Source organism: Portunus trituberculatus, chromosome 48 (assembly GCF_017591435.1).
Source record: "Portunus trituberculatus isolate SZX2019 chromosome 48, ASM1759143v1, whole genome shotgun sequence".
NCBI lineage: Eukaryota > Metazoa > Arthropoda > Malacostraca > Decapoda > Portunidae > Portunus > Portunus trituberculatus.
This window is the reverse complement of record NC_059302.1, coordinates 18,110,708-18,127,546: the sequence shown is the minus strand read 5'-3', so window position 1 is coordinate 18,127,546 and position 16,839 is coordinate 18,110,708. Positions and strand designations below refer to the sequence as shown.

Sequence of the window (16,839 nt, the reverse complement as noted above, 5' to 3'; positions counted from 1 at the left end):
GCTACAAGAAAAAGACATAATTAAAAGACATGAGAAGGAAGTCAGCAGCTGTGTGTGAGGGAGGGAAGAAGAAAATGGGAAACCCGTTACCATGACAACGGGGAGGTTGACGACCTTGAGGGCTCGCGCACCCATCACAAATCACAACAATAACAACTCTGGAGCCTTCGCCTGGGCCACACGACACTCGCAGCTGACTTGCACCGTCTGCGCCTGTCTGCTGATCCCTATTGCCCTTTCCTATTGCATTTCCTGCCCCGCTGCCCACGCTTCTACTCCCACCCATTCGACCTGCCCACCCTCCTGGCGGCCTCAGGCGTCCACCCCTCTCGGCAACCTGCAGTCCTTCGCGTTCGTGGCCGTAATCAACAACAAAAACAAGCTTGTGTTTGATATTCCTACATAGTTGTAAATAATATAACCTTTAACTTACCTGAATGACAATAAACAATGATTGGTTGAAAACTTGATAATATGCTTTGAAATATACGGAAACTCGAGTTACGTACAAAATCGACTTACGTCATGTTTCAGGAACGCAACTCAGACGTAAACCGAGACCTTACTGTATATATATATATATATATATATATATATATATATATATATATATATATATATATATACAGGTATCCCTTGGTTAACGATAGGGTTACGTTTCCCAAAAACAGATCGCTAACCGAAACGATCGCTAACTGAGGGATTTGAAATTATCAACTACATACATGTATTTCGCGATGCGTAAATAAACGACACTTTCTATGTTGTTAGTTGTTATTTACACCTTTAGAATTGGTAGTACTTACCTTGAGGAGTGGATGTGATATGCGTAGTGTGTTGTTTTGTGCCCCGAGGGACACAGGGCCTTGGAGGATTAAATCTCATCATGCCCACACCGACCCAAACTCGGTCAGCTGCTTCAAACCCTTCAAATTCTTGAGAGAATACGTTTTCCAGTGGGGGTGGGTCATCCAGGCTCTCCTCATCGTCACTCAAGGTTACGGTGGATGTGAAGGATAGATTGGATGTGGGTGGAGTTGTTTTGGAGGTGGATGGAGTTGTTTTGGAAGTGGGTGGAGTTTTTTTCGAGGTAGCAGGACGAACTTTGAAGTACGACGAGATGACTCCTATGGAAGTAGATGGGATTGCTTTTGAGGTGGATGGGGTAGCTTGGGAGGTGGATGGAGTTGCTTGATCGGTAGATGGGGTTGCTTGGGATGTGGATGGGGTTGCTTGGGCGGTGAGTGGTTTGAAGAAAGATGAGATGACTGTCTGTTTTGCCATCCTTTTCTTTGCCTCAAATAGTTCTTTATACACTTTCATGTCATTTTCTATAGCATTAGTCACGCCATTACTTCGGTTTGGGTTGGGGTCATTCTCCTGGAGAAGATGTATGGCCTGGTTAATATGATTAAAAATCTCCTCGAAAATCTTGACGGAGAGGGTTCTTTCAGGCTCCTTGTCCTCCTCCATTTCCTCCAAAGTATTTTGTTTCTCCAACTCCATGAGGTCGTCGTTGGAGAGAGGCTCAGAATGACTGTCCAGCAGTTCTTGTACGTCATTCTCGTCCACCTCATTGAAGCCTGCCTTATGGGAGATATGAACGATGTCTTTCCTTACTGCTGTAACATCGACAGGGACTTCCTGTTTACGTTCCACGCACTCAGGCCACAAATTACGCCAACATCCATTCATTGCCGACTTGGACACCTCCTTCCATGACTCGTCGATGTTGTCGATCCCCTTTTTAATGTTATAATCCTTCCAAAATTGTTTCATGGTCGGCTTGTCAGGGGTGTCAATGCAGGCCAACAGCTGTTTCATGGTGCGCCGCTGGTAATAGGCCTTGAAAGTAGCGATGACTCCTTGGTCCATCGGCTGGATGAGGGCAGTTGTGTTTGGGGCATAAACATGACCTCAATATTATCTGCCCAGTCATTCATGCTCTCTGGGTGGCTGGGGCGTTGTCACACAGCAAGAGAAATCTGTTAGCAATGTTGTTTTGGGCAGCATATTCTTTTAGGAATTTGGAGAGGTATCCTGTCACGTAACTTTGCATGATAACAGTCGTCATCCACCCTTTTGTTTGCCTTCCATACTACGGGCAAATATTCCTTAATATAGCCAGACAGAGCTCTTGGGTTTTGGGAATGGTAAATAAGGCATGGTTTAAGCTTAAGATCACCAGCGGCATTCCCCCCCACCAATAATGTTAACCTGTCTTTAGATGCCTTGAATCCTGGTGCCGACTTCTCCTCCTTTGCTATAAACGTTCTCGATGACATCTTCTTCCAATACAGGCCTGTCTCGTCAAAGTTTAGAACCTGCTTGGCTGAATAACCTCCTTCCTCGATGCGCTCTTTAAGCAAAGGCTTGAAGGCGTTTGCAGCGGTTGATCCGAACTCGCTGCCTCCCCACTAACCTTGAGGTTGTGTAGACTCCCACGATGTTTGAAACGTTCAAACCACCCCTTACTGGCCTTGAAGGACACTGTCTCGCCTATGTTGAATTCTGGTTTCAGGTCCTCCCACAGGCTCAGTGCCTTAGTAGTAACGAGTTGGGTAGAAAGAGGCATGCGGCGGTGTGTGTGGTCTTCAATCCATAGCCTCAGCAAACGTTCCAATTTTTCCATAATCGGTTCCTGTTACGAGTTGTTGTGTGTTTGTGCAGGTTTGTGACTTGGTTGGCCTGCTGCTTCACTTGTACTTTTTCTGGAGAACTGTTGATACAGTTGATTGAGATAAACCAAGGGCACGAGCAATAGAGTTTACCCCTTCACCACCCTCATGACGAGTCACAATGTTCAACTTAATATCAAGGCCAATGCTCTTTCTCGATTTTTAGCCTTATCTCCCGGTGGAGAACAATCGTTGGGTCGCTTGGAAGCCATCACTAAGTTCACTTGATCACAAATAAGCACAAAAAGAAGTTTAGAGCGAGCGTGATAGAGTTGTTGTTGCACAATCAAAACAGCGGAAAGACTGTGGTGTGTTTACTGCACGGGCCGCGGGTGGATGGAGGCGCTGCGATCGCGATTGCGATCGCGATTGCGATTGGTCAATCCGATCGTTAACCGAATTTTGGCGATCGTTAACCAAAAATAGGGATTAATTTGGAGGGATCGTATGAGCGAAATATCGTTAAGTAGTCGATCGTTAACCGAGGGACACCTGTATATATATTTATATATATATATATATATATATTTATATATATATATATATATATATATATATATATATATATATATATATATATATATATACACACGAGTATATACTTGACCCTCGTAACAACAGACCTCCCATCAACGGATTTCGGAAACTACGGACAAATTCTGGAGTCCAGTTTAATATACGGACGAATATTAAAATGCGCGCGATTGTCCGTTCCTGGCAAATTATTGTCCGGCAGGTGGCGGGTCGGTCGCGTCATCAGCTGTTGGCTGCCGTGTTTAATCTTCAGTCTGTGTGTGCTTACCACGGTTTTTTTTATGCATTTGTACCCTTCCCACGAGTGCTTAACCTATCCAAAATGCCTCCTAAACCTAGTAAACCAGTGAAGCGTAATCGAAAGGCTCTTCCACTGGCTGCTAAGCTTGAACTAATACGAAAATTAGTAAAAGGAACAAGTGTTGCGAAGTTGTGTGAGAGAACTTCGTTTTCTGTATTGTTTATTAATATCTATTAAACTGACTATGCTCATGTCATCTATTTCAGGTTATTTGTTGTACTGAATGGTTTGTAATACTGCTTGAATGATTTCTTAATGATTACACAGTATTTTATGTACATTTTATACAGTGTTTTACGTACTTTTGCAAAGAACGGACTTTTACAATCTACGGACAGGGTCGTGCACGCATTTGTCCGTTGTTTCGAGGGTCGAGTGTTTATATATATATATATATATATATATATATATATATATATATATATATATATATATATATATATATATATACAGTAAGGTCTCAGTTTATGTCAGAGTTACGTTCCTGAAACATGACGTAAGTCGATTTTGTACGTAACTCTAGTTTCCGTACATTTCAAAGCATATTATCGAGTTTTCAACCAATCATTGTTTATGGTCATTCAGGTAAGTTAAAGGTTATATTGTTATATTATTTACAACTATGTAGGAATATGAAACACAAGCTTGTTTCTGTTGTTGATTAGGGCCACGAACGCGAAGGACTGCAGGTTGCCGAGAGTGGTGGACGTCTGAGGCCGCCAGGAGGGTGGGCAGGTCAAATGTTGTGACGCCCAGAGGGCGGACAGCTGGGAGCGTAGTGCAGTGCGGTGGGAGTAGAAGCGCAGACAGGCACAGACGGTGCAAGTCAGCTGCGAGTGTCGTGTGGCCCAGGCGAAGGCTCCAGAGTTGTTATTGTTGTGATGGGTGTGCGAGCCCTCAAGGTCGTCAAACTCCCCGTTGTCATGGTAACGGGCTTCCCATTTTCTTCTTCCCTCCCTCACACACAGCTGCTGCCTCCCTTCTCATGTCTTTTAATTATGTCCTCTTTTTTCTTGTAGCGCAATGGTTTTCCTTTCTTAGCATCACTGCTGTCACTAAGAAGTTTTCTCTTTGGTGCCATTGAGTAAGATACTAAGAACTTGAGTCAGTAAACGCAGAAGTAGGATAACACTCTTTGCCAGGGGCGATGGTGTGGTGGAACTGAGGCAGGGTGTTATTGTATTCAAGCGTGAGGCGGGCGGTGTGGCGGGCAACCACCAACAATAACAATAAATCCCGCACTTTACGATCTATAAATTTTTAATTTTTTTAATCTTAAATTGCCTTATAGTGGACTGACGTAACTACAAGTTTGACGTAACTCAAGACCAATGTAACCCGGGACTTTACTGTATATATATATATATATATATATATATATATATATATATATATATATATATATATATATATATATATATATATATATATATATATATATATATATATATATATATATATATATATATATATATATATATATATATATATATATATATATATATATATATATATATATATATATATATATATATATATATATATATATATATATATATATATATATATATATATATATATATATATATATATAGAACACATCCCCCTATTTCCATTATTTCCTATGGGAAAATTACGTCCGCTTAATGAATTTCCACTCTACGAACAGCTTTGACACCCCCTATCCTGTTCGTTAAGCGGAGTATTAATATACTGTATGGCTAAATCTACAGTAGCCACAATACTGAAGAAGACAGAGCTCATTAAAAGAGCTGATGTGATGATTGGTGTGAAAAGGCAATTTAAGCGACCTGCGCCAGTGGAAGAAATGGAAAAATTGTTGATTGGATAAACCAAAGGCAGATGGCTGGTGACTCTTTGTTAGAGGGCATAATTTGTGTGAAGGCTAGGCTGCCGCATCGTGATCTTATTTCTGATATTACATCTGACTCCAATGATGATTTTAAAGCAAGTTTGTGAATTTCAAGAAAAGAACTGGAATTCATTCTTTTGTGATGCACAGTGAGCCCACAAGTGCTGACAGAGTTGCTACTGAGTAATTTGTGCCTGAATTTAAGATATTTGTGGATAAGGAGCACTTAATTGTGATGAAACTGGCCTGTTTTGGAAAAAAAAAAAAAAAACTACCAAACATAATCTATATAACAAAGGAAGAGAAGTGTTTGGCAGGACACAAACCCATGAAAGACAAGCTAACCCTGCTTCTGTACGCCAATGCTAGCGGTGACTGCAAAATTAAACCACTTTTTTCTAAACTTGGGTTTGGCAATGGCTGGAACGAATTACCTGATTTATAGGTATCAATAGTCGAACTTTTAATACTAAAACAGCCATTTGGAACTAATTAAGTTTGAGTATTGAGTTTCCTCTGTAACTTGTTTTTCTTCCAAATATTCAACCCATTTTTCTTTGATAACAATATAGTTTATCTTTACCACAACACTTGTAAGTGACACCAGTCTGTAATTTAATGGCTCTGTTGACTTTCCTCCTTTGAATATTGGGATTATATTAGCTCTCTTCCATTTCAGTGGAACTTTCCCTTCCTTTAATGAGCTTGTAACCATTTCCCAAATTCGTTCAACAATTGATCTTAACATTTCTTCGGTGCCCAGCCTGACACACCATCTGATCCCATTGCTTTTCTGACATCCAAATTTTTTAGTAGTCTTCCAGTTTCTTGTTTGTGCACTATGATTTCCTCCAAGCCTGTACAATGTAATGTCCTATTTGGTTCTGTAAAATACTCTTCTTCAGTGAACATAGTCTTAAAGCTCTCATTCATTATTTCACTCATTTCATCTGTTTGGTATGTCTTCCCTCCTTTAACTATTTCTTCAATTGTTTCCTTATTCGTCATCTTACCATTGATATACTTGAACAAAAACTTGGGTTCATTTTCACTTTTTTGCACCACATCCTTCTCAGTTTCTTTCTTCCTCTCTTCTTACTCTAACATTAATTTCTAGCATCTTTATACTGTTGCTTTCGTTTTTTTTTTTTTTTGAGTTTCTTGCAAGTATTATCTTCCTTCCTCTTAGCTTCTATACATCTACCATTGTACCAGGCTCGAACACTCTTCCTTACTCTATAGATTGGTATATATTTCCTCACTCCTCTGTTATACTTTTGTAGGAATAAATCATACTTCCCCTGTACTGTCTTGCCATTCATAATGTCCTTCCAGTCTATGCCACCAAATACTTCCCTTAAGTTTCCAAATTTGCTCTTGCATAATTCAATCTCTCCTTTTTGTAGTCCTCCCTGTATCTTAGCACTTTCCGTTCCTGCATTTTGAATTATAATGTCACATGGTCACTTCTTCCCAGTGGACTCTGATATTGAATGATTGGAGGGGGATCCAGCTTCTTTGTGAATACTAGGTCAGGTAATGGTTCTTCTTCACCTCTGTCCCGTGTGGATTCTTCCACCCACTGATCCAGTATATTCACCATAGTTAACTATAACATCTCCTCGCTCAACAATCCAGCGTTACTCATTATATCCATCTCTCTCCAGTTTACTCTTTTGCAAATGAAGTCTCCTACTAATAGTATTTTTCCATCTCTTCTTATCATATTATCCAAGAACTTAATCACTCTCCTTGCATTTTCTTATGTTCTTTTATTCTCCATGTATTGGTCTTAGGTGGCACATACATGATTATGTTTCTTTTTTTCATTTCTTCGGTCTTGATTGTTCCTCTATTACTTCTGGCAAGCCATCTCCTTTGTGCATTACCTCCACATATATATCATCACAAACCATTATTAGTACTCCTCCTCCCCCTTTTCCCTTCATGTCTCTTTTCCAACTCTTATATCTCTCTTCCTTAAAACTAACATGGACCTCCCCCTTTAGCTTTGTTTCTACTATACACATTACATCCAGTCGTTTCTCCTTCAAATAGTCTCTAACCTCCAACATATTGGACAACACATCGATATTTGTATATGTCACTCTTAATTTCTTGCCTATCCCTCCACATGTATTTTTTCCATTACCTCTTCTTTTTCCCAAAGATACCTCTTCCTCAGTCTCATATCTCGAACCTTTCAGCAGAATTTCTTCTTCTTGATCTCCGTCCTTTTCTCGTTTTTTTTTCCTTAGCTTCATTTCTTAGCATTCTCTCCTTTTCTCTCTTTTCCAAGTTCATATCTCTTTAAATTCAGTATCTTCAGCCAATTAATTTCACTTTACTTGCCATTATTTCCACCAGCATTTGAGATCTTATTCTCATTTTCAGTGGTCTCTTTCCATCTTCACTATACCTTCCCAATCTAAGCACTTCCTCCACTTTCTGCTCCAACTCCTGTGTACTGTCCTGAGCCAACTTAACATTTTTTGCCAACTCTCTCTCTCTCTCTCTCTCTCTCTCTCTCTCTCTCTCTCTCTCTCTCTCTCTCCCTCTCTCTCTCTCAAACTTGTTAGGTTGTTTTTTTTTTTTCAAAAAATTAAGATACTTTTCCTCTTGTCCACTGTGTCCCTCAACAAATCTTCCTTCTCCTTAATTACTTGTATTACTGTGTTCTTTGTCTTTTCTTGTATCTGCTTTTTTTACTACTTCAGAGAATTTAACTTTTTTATCCTCCTGTTCCTTTTTCCAAGCATTCTTAATTCCTCCAACTTGATCTCACCGACTCCACTTTGCACCTTGCCTGCCCCATCTTGAACTTTTTCTTGTAGACTAATGTCTCTTCATATTCGCCACTAATTTACCATTTTTTTTCTTTAACTCCTCCATCTCCTTTTTTCATCACCTGATTCACTTTTCTTACTATCTCACATTCTCTTATTCTCTCCTTTAGTTCAGTGTTTTCCTTAGATAAACTGTCTTGTTTTTTCAAAATACATGAGATCAGTTCCTTCATGCATCTCAAGTCCCTCTCCATGTTCATCAGTCTTCTTACATTACCTTTGTCTTCACAAAATCCTGAAAATTCCTTATCAGCATTTTTCTCTCCCAATTTCCTCAATCCAGCAAGAGCAATAAGGCTTGTCTTATTTAGCCTTTAGTCTGGCAGCAACACCAATATCCGGCTACACCTATACTTTTCATTTTAACACTACCCAAATCTTGATTATCTTTGGAGACAGGACACCTTATGACCCCATCTCCCTCATGTACATATAGTCTAGGTCCTTCTGCTTCACTACGCTTGTTACTAGAATGTTCCTCTGGGAGCTCCTGGCAAAACAACCACTCTCCACAACTACTGGCTTGTGTGTGTGTGTGTGTGTGTGTGTGTGTGTGTGTGTGTGTGTGTGTGTGTGTGTGTGTGTGTATTTACCTAGTTGTATTTACCTAGTTGTAGTTTTACAGGGCCTGGGCTTTATGCTCGTGTGGCCCCAACTCCATATCTACACTTATCCAATCTTACTTTAAAAGTGTGCACACTCGTTGCAGACACTACTTCTTCATCTAAACTGTTCCACGTCTCAATACATCTCTGCGAAACTATATTTTTATATCTCTCAGACATCTTCCTTTCTCAGCTTTTTACTATGCGATCTTGTGCTTGGTGTCATATTCTTCTCTCAGGATCAGTTTCTCATTATCCACTTGGTCCATTCCGTTGATCAATTTATAGACTTGTATCAGGTCTCCTCTCTCCTTCTTTGTTCCAAGGTTGGTAGATCCATAGCCTTTAGTCTCTCCTCATATGTCATCCCTTCAAGTTCTGTGTGTGTGTGTGTGTGTAGCCTCTCCAATGTGTTATGTGTTTGTGTGTGGGTATCAATTTCTTCATCATTTCTTTGTCCATGTAGTGAAATGCTACTCCAATATTTCTTAGCAAATTATATGTTTCTCTAAAATTCTATCAATATGGCTTACTGGTTGATTGTTTTCTTCCATCATCACTCCTAAGTCCTTTTCCTTTTTCTTTCTCCAGTTCTACTCCATCTCCCATCTTATAGATTCCCACAGGTCGTCTTTCACTCTTTCCCATTTCCATGACATGGCTTTTGTTCACATTGAATTCCATTTCCACTTCTTACTCCATTCCCAGATCTTATTTAGGTCTTCTTGCAGTATTTCACAATCCTCCTTTTGCTTTATAACTCTGCACAGTTTCGTATCATCCATAAACAAATTTATGTAGCTGTTCACTCCTTCTGGCATGTCGTTAATATAAATGAGGAAAAGTATTGGTGCCAATACTGACCCCTGTGGCACTCCGCTTTCTACTGCTCTCCACTTGGACTTCATATCTTTAACTACCGTCCTTATTTCTCTCCCCCTCAAATAATTTTCTATCCATCTCAATGTGCTTCCTTTTAAGCCACCCTTCTCCTCTAACTTCCACAGTAATCTTGCGTGTGGCACTTTGTCAAACACCTTTTTTAAATCCAAATAGATGCAGTCAACCCATCCTCTCTCTCTTGTACTCTATCAACTATTCTAGAATAGAAACTCAATAAATTAGTTACACAAGACCGTCCTTTTCTAAAACCAAATTGGCTATTTGATATTAATTTGTTGTCTTCAAGGAACTCGATCCATTGTTTCTTTATTATTCTTTCACACATCTTGCATATTACACTAGTTAGTGATACCGGTCTGTAATTTAAAGGTTCTTCTTTCCTTCTGCTCTTATATATGGGAACCACCTCAGCTCTTTTCCATTCTACTGGCACTGTTCCATTTTCTATTGAGCATTTTATGATGTTGTATATAGGACTTGCTAGTTCTTCCCTACATTCTTTCAGTATTCTGCCTGAGACTTCATCCGGTCTTTCATATAGATTGTCTCTCTATTACCCTGTGGCCTCTCAAATTGTGTGTGTGTGTGTATTTTTTATTAATAGTTGTGCCATTGTTTTGTGTGTGTGTTTACATATTATAGTGTCCTGTCTCCATATCTCCATTTATCTAATTTCTCCTTAAAGTTATGCACATTATGTGCTGTAACAACTTCATTATCTAATGCATTCCATTTTTCCACCGTTCTGTGTGGAAAACTGTATTTTCCAATATCCTTCACACACTGCCTCATCCTGATCTTTTCATGTCCTTTTGTCCTTCCATCATCTTGTCTACAGCACCAGATCTTTTCTGTCTATCTTTTCAATATCATTTACTATCTTATACATAGTTATTAAATCCCCACAATCTCTTCTATCTTGTAAGGATGGCAGTCCCATTTCCTTCAATCATTCTTCATATGTGAGGTCCTTTAATTCTGGCACCATCTTTCTAGCAATCTTCTGTATCCTTTCCAATTTTCTTGTATCCTTTTTAGAGCTCAGAGACCATACCACTGTTGCATATTCCAGCCTTGGACGTATCATGCTTGTGATGATTTTTTTCATCATATCTTTATCCATGTAATGAAATGCCACTCTTATATTAGTCAACACTTTATATGATACTCCAAATATCTTGCTTATGTGTTTTTCAGGGCTCAGATTTTCCTGTATGATCACTCCCAGATTTTTTCCCTCTTTAGTCTTCATTATTTGTTCCTCTCCCATCAAATAGTTCCATACTTGTCTTCTCTTACTCTTTCCTAGTTCCATTATGTGACATTTCTTGGCATCAAACTCCAATTTCCACTCCCTACTCCACTCATAGATCTTGTTCATATTTTCCTGCAACAGCAGATAGTCTTCTCTGGTTTTGATAACTTCGCAGTTTTGCATCATCACCAAATAAATTTATATAACTGTTTATCCCAACGTGAATGTCGTTTATATAAATCTGAAACATAATGAGGGCTAACACTGACCCTTGTGGCACTCCGCTAGTTACTTTACCCCAAGTTGAGTATGTATCTCTGATCACAGTTCTCATTTCCCTATCCTTCAAATAATCTCTTGTCCATTCAAGCAAAGTTCCTCGCAGTCCTCCTATGTTCTCTACTTTCCAAAGTAGTCTTCCATGAGGGACTTTATCAAAAGCCTTTTTTAATATCCAGGTATACTGTATCTACCCATCCATCTCTGTTTTCAAGTCCTGCAATATCTCTCGAGTAGAAGCTTAATAAGTTTGATACACATGACCGCCCTGTCCTGAACCCAAATTGTCTGTTCGATATGATTTGCTCCTCTTCTAGAAATTTAACCCATTTTTCTTTGATAATCATTTCACATAACTTCCCTAAAACACTTGTAAGTGACACTGGACTGCAATTTAGTGGTTCATTTGCCTTTCCTCATTTAAATATCAGTATTACATTGACTCTCTTCCATTCTAGTGGAACTTTCCCTTCATTAATGGAACTCGTAATTATTTCCCAAATTGGATTCAGTACATGCTCTTTACATTCTTTTAATACCCATCCTGATACACAATCTGGCCCCATTGCTTTTCTGACTTCCAAATGTGTGTATTTACCTATTTGTATTTACCTATTTGTGTATTACAGGCCCCGAGCTAAGCTCTCTGTGTCCTGTCTCCTTGTCCACTCCAGTCATATCTCTCTTTTATCTGATTGACACACACCACGTCAACGACATAACTGCTCAGTTTATTCCACTTATCAATACTACAATGCGGGAAACTGTACTTTCTCAGGTCATTTAGACAGATGTCCTTTATTAGTTTTTTTCCATGTCCTCGGAGGTAATTACTTGCGGTCACCTTTATCAATTCTCTGTCCAGTATGTCAATCTTGTTCACCAATTTATACATACAGTCAACCCTCGGCTATCGCGACTTCAGCTATCGCGTTTTATTGCTATCACGCACCCATGAAAAGCTGCTAAAATTTCATTATCGTGACCTCAGATGGCTGCTACACACCCAGCCATGACGTCATGGGATATCTGAGCACTCATTGGCCAAAACCGCCTTCCTGCCAAGATCAATTCGGCTATCGCATTTTTGACTATGGTCTATTTGTTCCACCAATTGCATACATTAAGTGTATCATGTCTCCTCTTGTTCTTTTCTCTTCTAATATGGTCAGCCCCAGCTTCCTCAGTCTTTCCTCATAGTCTAACTCCCTGAGTCCTGGTACCATCCTTGTTGCCAGCCTCTGTACCCTTTCCACCTTCTTCACATTTTTCTTCATATGCGGTGACCAGACGCAAGCTGCATATTCTAACTGGGGTCTTATTAAGGTGCATAATATCTTCTTCATCATTCCTTCATCTAGGTAGTGAAATGCAAGGCCAATATTTTGGAGCATGTTATATGTTTTCCCAAATATCTTGTTAATGTGTTTCTTCGGTGACAGAGTGTTTTGCACGTTACTCCTAAGTCTTTCTCCTCATTGGTCTCTTCAATCTTCTCACCACCCAGCCTGTAATCCCTGTTTGGTCTGTATCTACTTCTTCCCATTTTCATAACATGGCTCTTGTTTATATTAAATTCCATCTGCCACTCTTTACTCCACTCATATATTTTATCAAGATCTTCCTGTAACTTGTTACAATCTTCCACATTCTTTACTCTCCTCATAATTTTAGTATCGTCCGCAAACATATTCATGTAACTGTCAATTCCTACTGGCATATCATTAACATAAATCAAAAACATGATGGGACCAAGCACTGACCCTTGTGGAACTCCACTGGTTACCTTCTTCCACTCGGACTTCCTTCCTTCACCACTGTTCTCATTTCTCTTCCCACTAAGTAATTTTCCATCCATTTTGCTAGTTTATCATTTACTCCTCCAATTTTCTTTAGTTTCCACATCAGTCTATTGTGTGGCACTTTATCAAAGGCCTTTCTCAAGTCCAGGTAGATAGCATCCACCCATCCCTCTCTATGTTGTAGTATGTCAGTCACTCTTGAATAAAAACATAATAAATTGGATACACGATCTTCCTTTTCTGAAACCAAACTGCCTTTCACTCAGAATGTTTTCACTTTCTAGATACTCACTCCACTTAGCTTTAATTACTTCTTCACATACCTTGCACAATATACTAGTCAACGATACTGGTCTGTAATTTAACGGTTCCATTCTACTACCATTCTTATATATAGGCACAATGTCAGCTCTTTTCCACTCTTTCGGGACTATTCCTGTTCGTATGGAGGTTTCCACAATATCAAATACAGGGTTCAACAATTGATCCTTACATTCTTTTAGCAACCTCCCAGATATGCCATCAGGCCCCATTGATTTATTAATATCCAAATTGCTTATAATTTTCCTTACATCTTCTTTAGTAACCATGATGTCCTGCATTTGCTTTATTTCCGTTGGCCTTGTCCCATAAAATGCTCCTCCTTTGTAAACACTTTGCAAAAGTTGTCGTTCAAAATTTCAGCTATATCTCTAGCATCCTCATATACTTCTTCCCCATTTTTTACCTTTTCTATTGCCTCTCTTTTATTTAGTTTACCATTTATGAATTTGTAAAACATTTTAGGGCACAGTTTTCCACCACTCTCTGTTCATATTCCTTTTGTGCTGTTCTCCTTACTTCAACATATCTATTCCTTGCTGTTTTGTACACTTCTCTTGATAATACATCATTGTTTTTCTTAAGTTTCTTCCATGCCTTTTCTTTGTTCTTTTTTGCTTCTTCACAATTTCTATTAAACCACTGTTTATTATTTAAAGTCCTCTTTCTGTGATATGTCACAAACCTCTTCACAGCAGAGTTATATAAATCCATAAATTTATCGTATTTCAATTGCATATCTCCTTCCTGCTATACCACAGTCCAGTCAATTTCATTAAAGAACTCCCTCATATGGTTATAATTTCCTCTAGTATAATTTAATTTTTCCTCCCTGTGTTCCACAATCCTATCTGTGCTTATTTCCGTATCCAGCTTAAAGTTTAGGACATCATGGTCGCTTTTCCCCAAGGGACATTCATGCTCAATTTCTTCTTTTAGGGAGATGCCCCCGGTAAATACCAAATCCAACTTTGCTGCAACATCTTGTCCCCTGCACCTTGTTGGTGATCTCACCCACTGTGTCATCAAGTTATTTGTTGCTACATTTAACAATTCCTCTGCCCACTCTCAACCGTCTACCACTTCGTAGTCTTCCCACACTATTTCCTTACAATTAAAGTCCCCAACTATCATCACTCTGTCCTTTCTGGTAAGTTCCTGCTTCATTCTGTCCAGAGTATTTCTCATCACCATTTGATACTGTTCATATTCCCAAGCACTGGATCTGGATGGTATGTATACTGTTATAATATTAATGTCTCTTTTACTATCTGTTATAAGCATACTTATCACTTCTTCATTTCCCTTAATATAGTTCACCTCCTTCACTATCAGATCTTCCTTAGTAAGAACCATTATACCACCACCTCCTTTATTTTTTCTATCATTTCTCCATACTCTGTAGTGTTTGACATCAAACCAATCTAACCCTCCAAAAAAAACTTAGTCTTTTCCTCCTCGGTTCTTACGTCATTCCTCTCTCTCACCTCAGTTACAAGCTCTTTCATTTTTTATCCGTTCGTCCTGTGACATATTTCTTCTTATGTAAATTGTTTTGGTCTCCTCAGAGTCCTTAATTAAGTTTCCAAGCCGTCCTTAGCAAGGCCTCACCTGCCACCTGAGACTTTAATTTCAATTTCAATGGTCTACTTTTGCCTTCCTCAAAAGCTCCTAGTCTAACACTTTCTTCTACCTCAGCATATAGGCATTCTTCCTCTTCTGAGATCTTATTCAGTAAAGACTTAATCCTGTCATTTTCCTTATCTCTCCTATCTTGCCAGTTCCTGTTTGTTTCCTCCCTCAATCCTGTTATGATCACGCATTTTTTTTTTTTTTTTTTTCAGCAATATCTCTCACTACATACTCATTTTCCTTTAATGCCTTTACCATTTCACTCTGTGTAATCACTTTATTTTCTTCCTGCTTTTTCACTATCTCCTAAAGGTACTTGTTGTGTGTGTGTGTATTTCCTGTATTTACCTAATTGTGTGTGTGTGTGTGTGTGTGTGTGTGTGTGTGTATTTACCTAGTTGTATTTACCTAGTTGTAGTTTTACAGGGCCTGGGCTTTATGCTCGTGTGGTCCCGTCTCCATATCTACACTTATCCAATTTTTCTTTAAAACTATGTACACTCTTTGCTGATACCACTTCCTCACTCAAACTGTTCCAAGTCTCAACACATCTTTGCGGAAACTAAATTTTTAACATCTCTCAGACATCGTCCCTTCCTTAGTTTCTTACTATGCGATCTTGTGCTTCTATAGTCATATTCTTCTCTCACGATCAGTTTCTCATTATCCACTTCATCCATTCCGTTAATCAATTTATAAACTTGTATCAGATCCCCTCTCTCTCTTCTCTGCTCCAAGGTTGGTAGATCCATTGCCTTTAGTCTCTCCTCATATGCCATCCCTTTAAATTCTGGAACCATTCTTGTAGCCATTTTTGTAGTCTCTAATTTTCTTATGTGTTTCTTTTTAGAGTCCACACAACTCCTGCATATTCCAATCTAGGTCTTATTTTAGTACTTATCAATTTCTTCATCATTTCCTTGTCCATATAGTGAAATGCTACTCCAATATTCCTTAGCAAATTATACGTCTCTCTGAAAATTCTATCAATATGGCTAACCGGTTGATTATTTTCTTCCATTGTCACTCCAAAGTCCTTTTCCTTTTTTACTTTTTCTAGTTCTTCTCCATCTCCCATCTTATACATTCCCACTGGTCGTCTTTCACTTTTTCCCATTTCCATGACATGGCTTTTGTCCACATTGAATTCCATCTCCCATTTTTTGCTCCATTTCCATATCTTGTTTAAGTCTTCCTGTAGTATTTCACAATCCTCTTTTTGTTTAATGACTCTGCACAGTTTCGCATCGTCCGCAAACAGATTTATGTAGCTGTTCACTCCCTCTGGCATGTCATTTATATATACGTGTGTGTGTGTGTGTGTGTGTGTGTGTGTGTGTGAAATTCATCACGGTCGTCTCCTGGTCACCCAGCCAGCCTTTCCCATTACGGAGCGGGCTCAGAGCTCATAGGCCGATCTTCAGGTAGGACTTACACCACAACACACTCCATACACTGGGAAAGTGAGGCCACAACCCCTCGAGTTACATCCCGTACCTTTTTACTGCTAGGTGAACCAGGGGCAACACATTAAGAGGTTTGCCCATTTGCCTAGCTGCTCTCTGGGATTCGAACCCTGACCCTCTCAGCTGTGAGCCGAGTGTGCTAACCACTACACTATGCTGTGTATTTACCTAGTTGTAGTTTTACAGGGCTTGGGCTTTACGCTCATGTGGCCCTATCTCCATATCTACACTTATCCAATTTTTCTTTAAAACTATGCACACTCATTGCTGACACCAATTCCTCACTCAAACTGTTCCAAGTCTCAACACATCTTTGAGGAAAACTATATTTTTTAACATCTCTC

The 16,839-nt window shown here is 39.2% G+C and overlaps 1 protein-coding gene across 2 annotated transcripts in view; it reads right to left on the bottom strand.

Moving 5' to 3' along the window:
* The window catches only part of LOC123498683, a 144,749-nt gene that overhangs the window by 70,744 nt on the left and 57,166 nt on the right, over window positions 1–16,839 (bottom strand). The window lies entirely within an intron of this gene.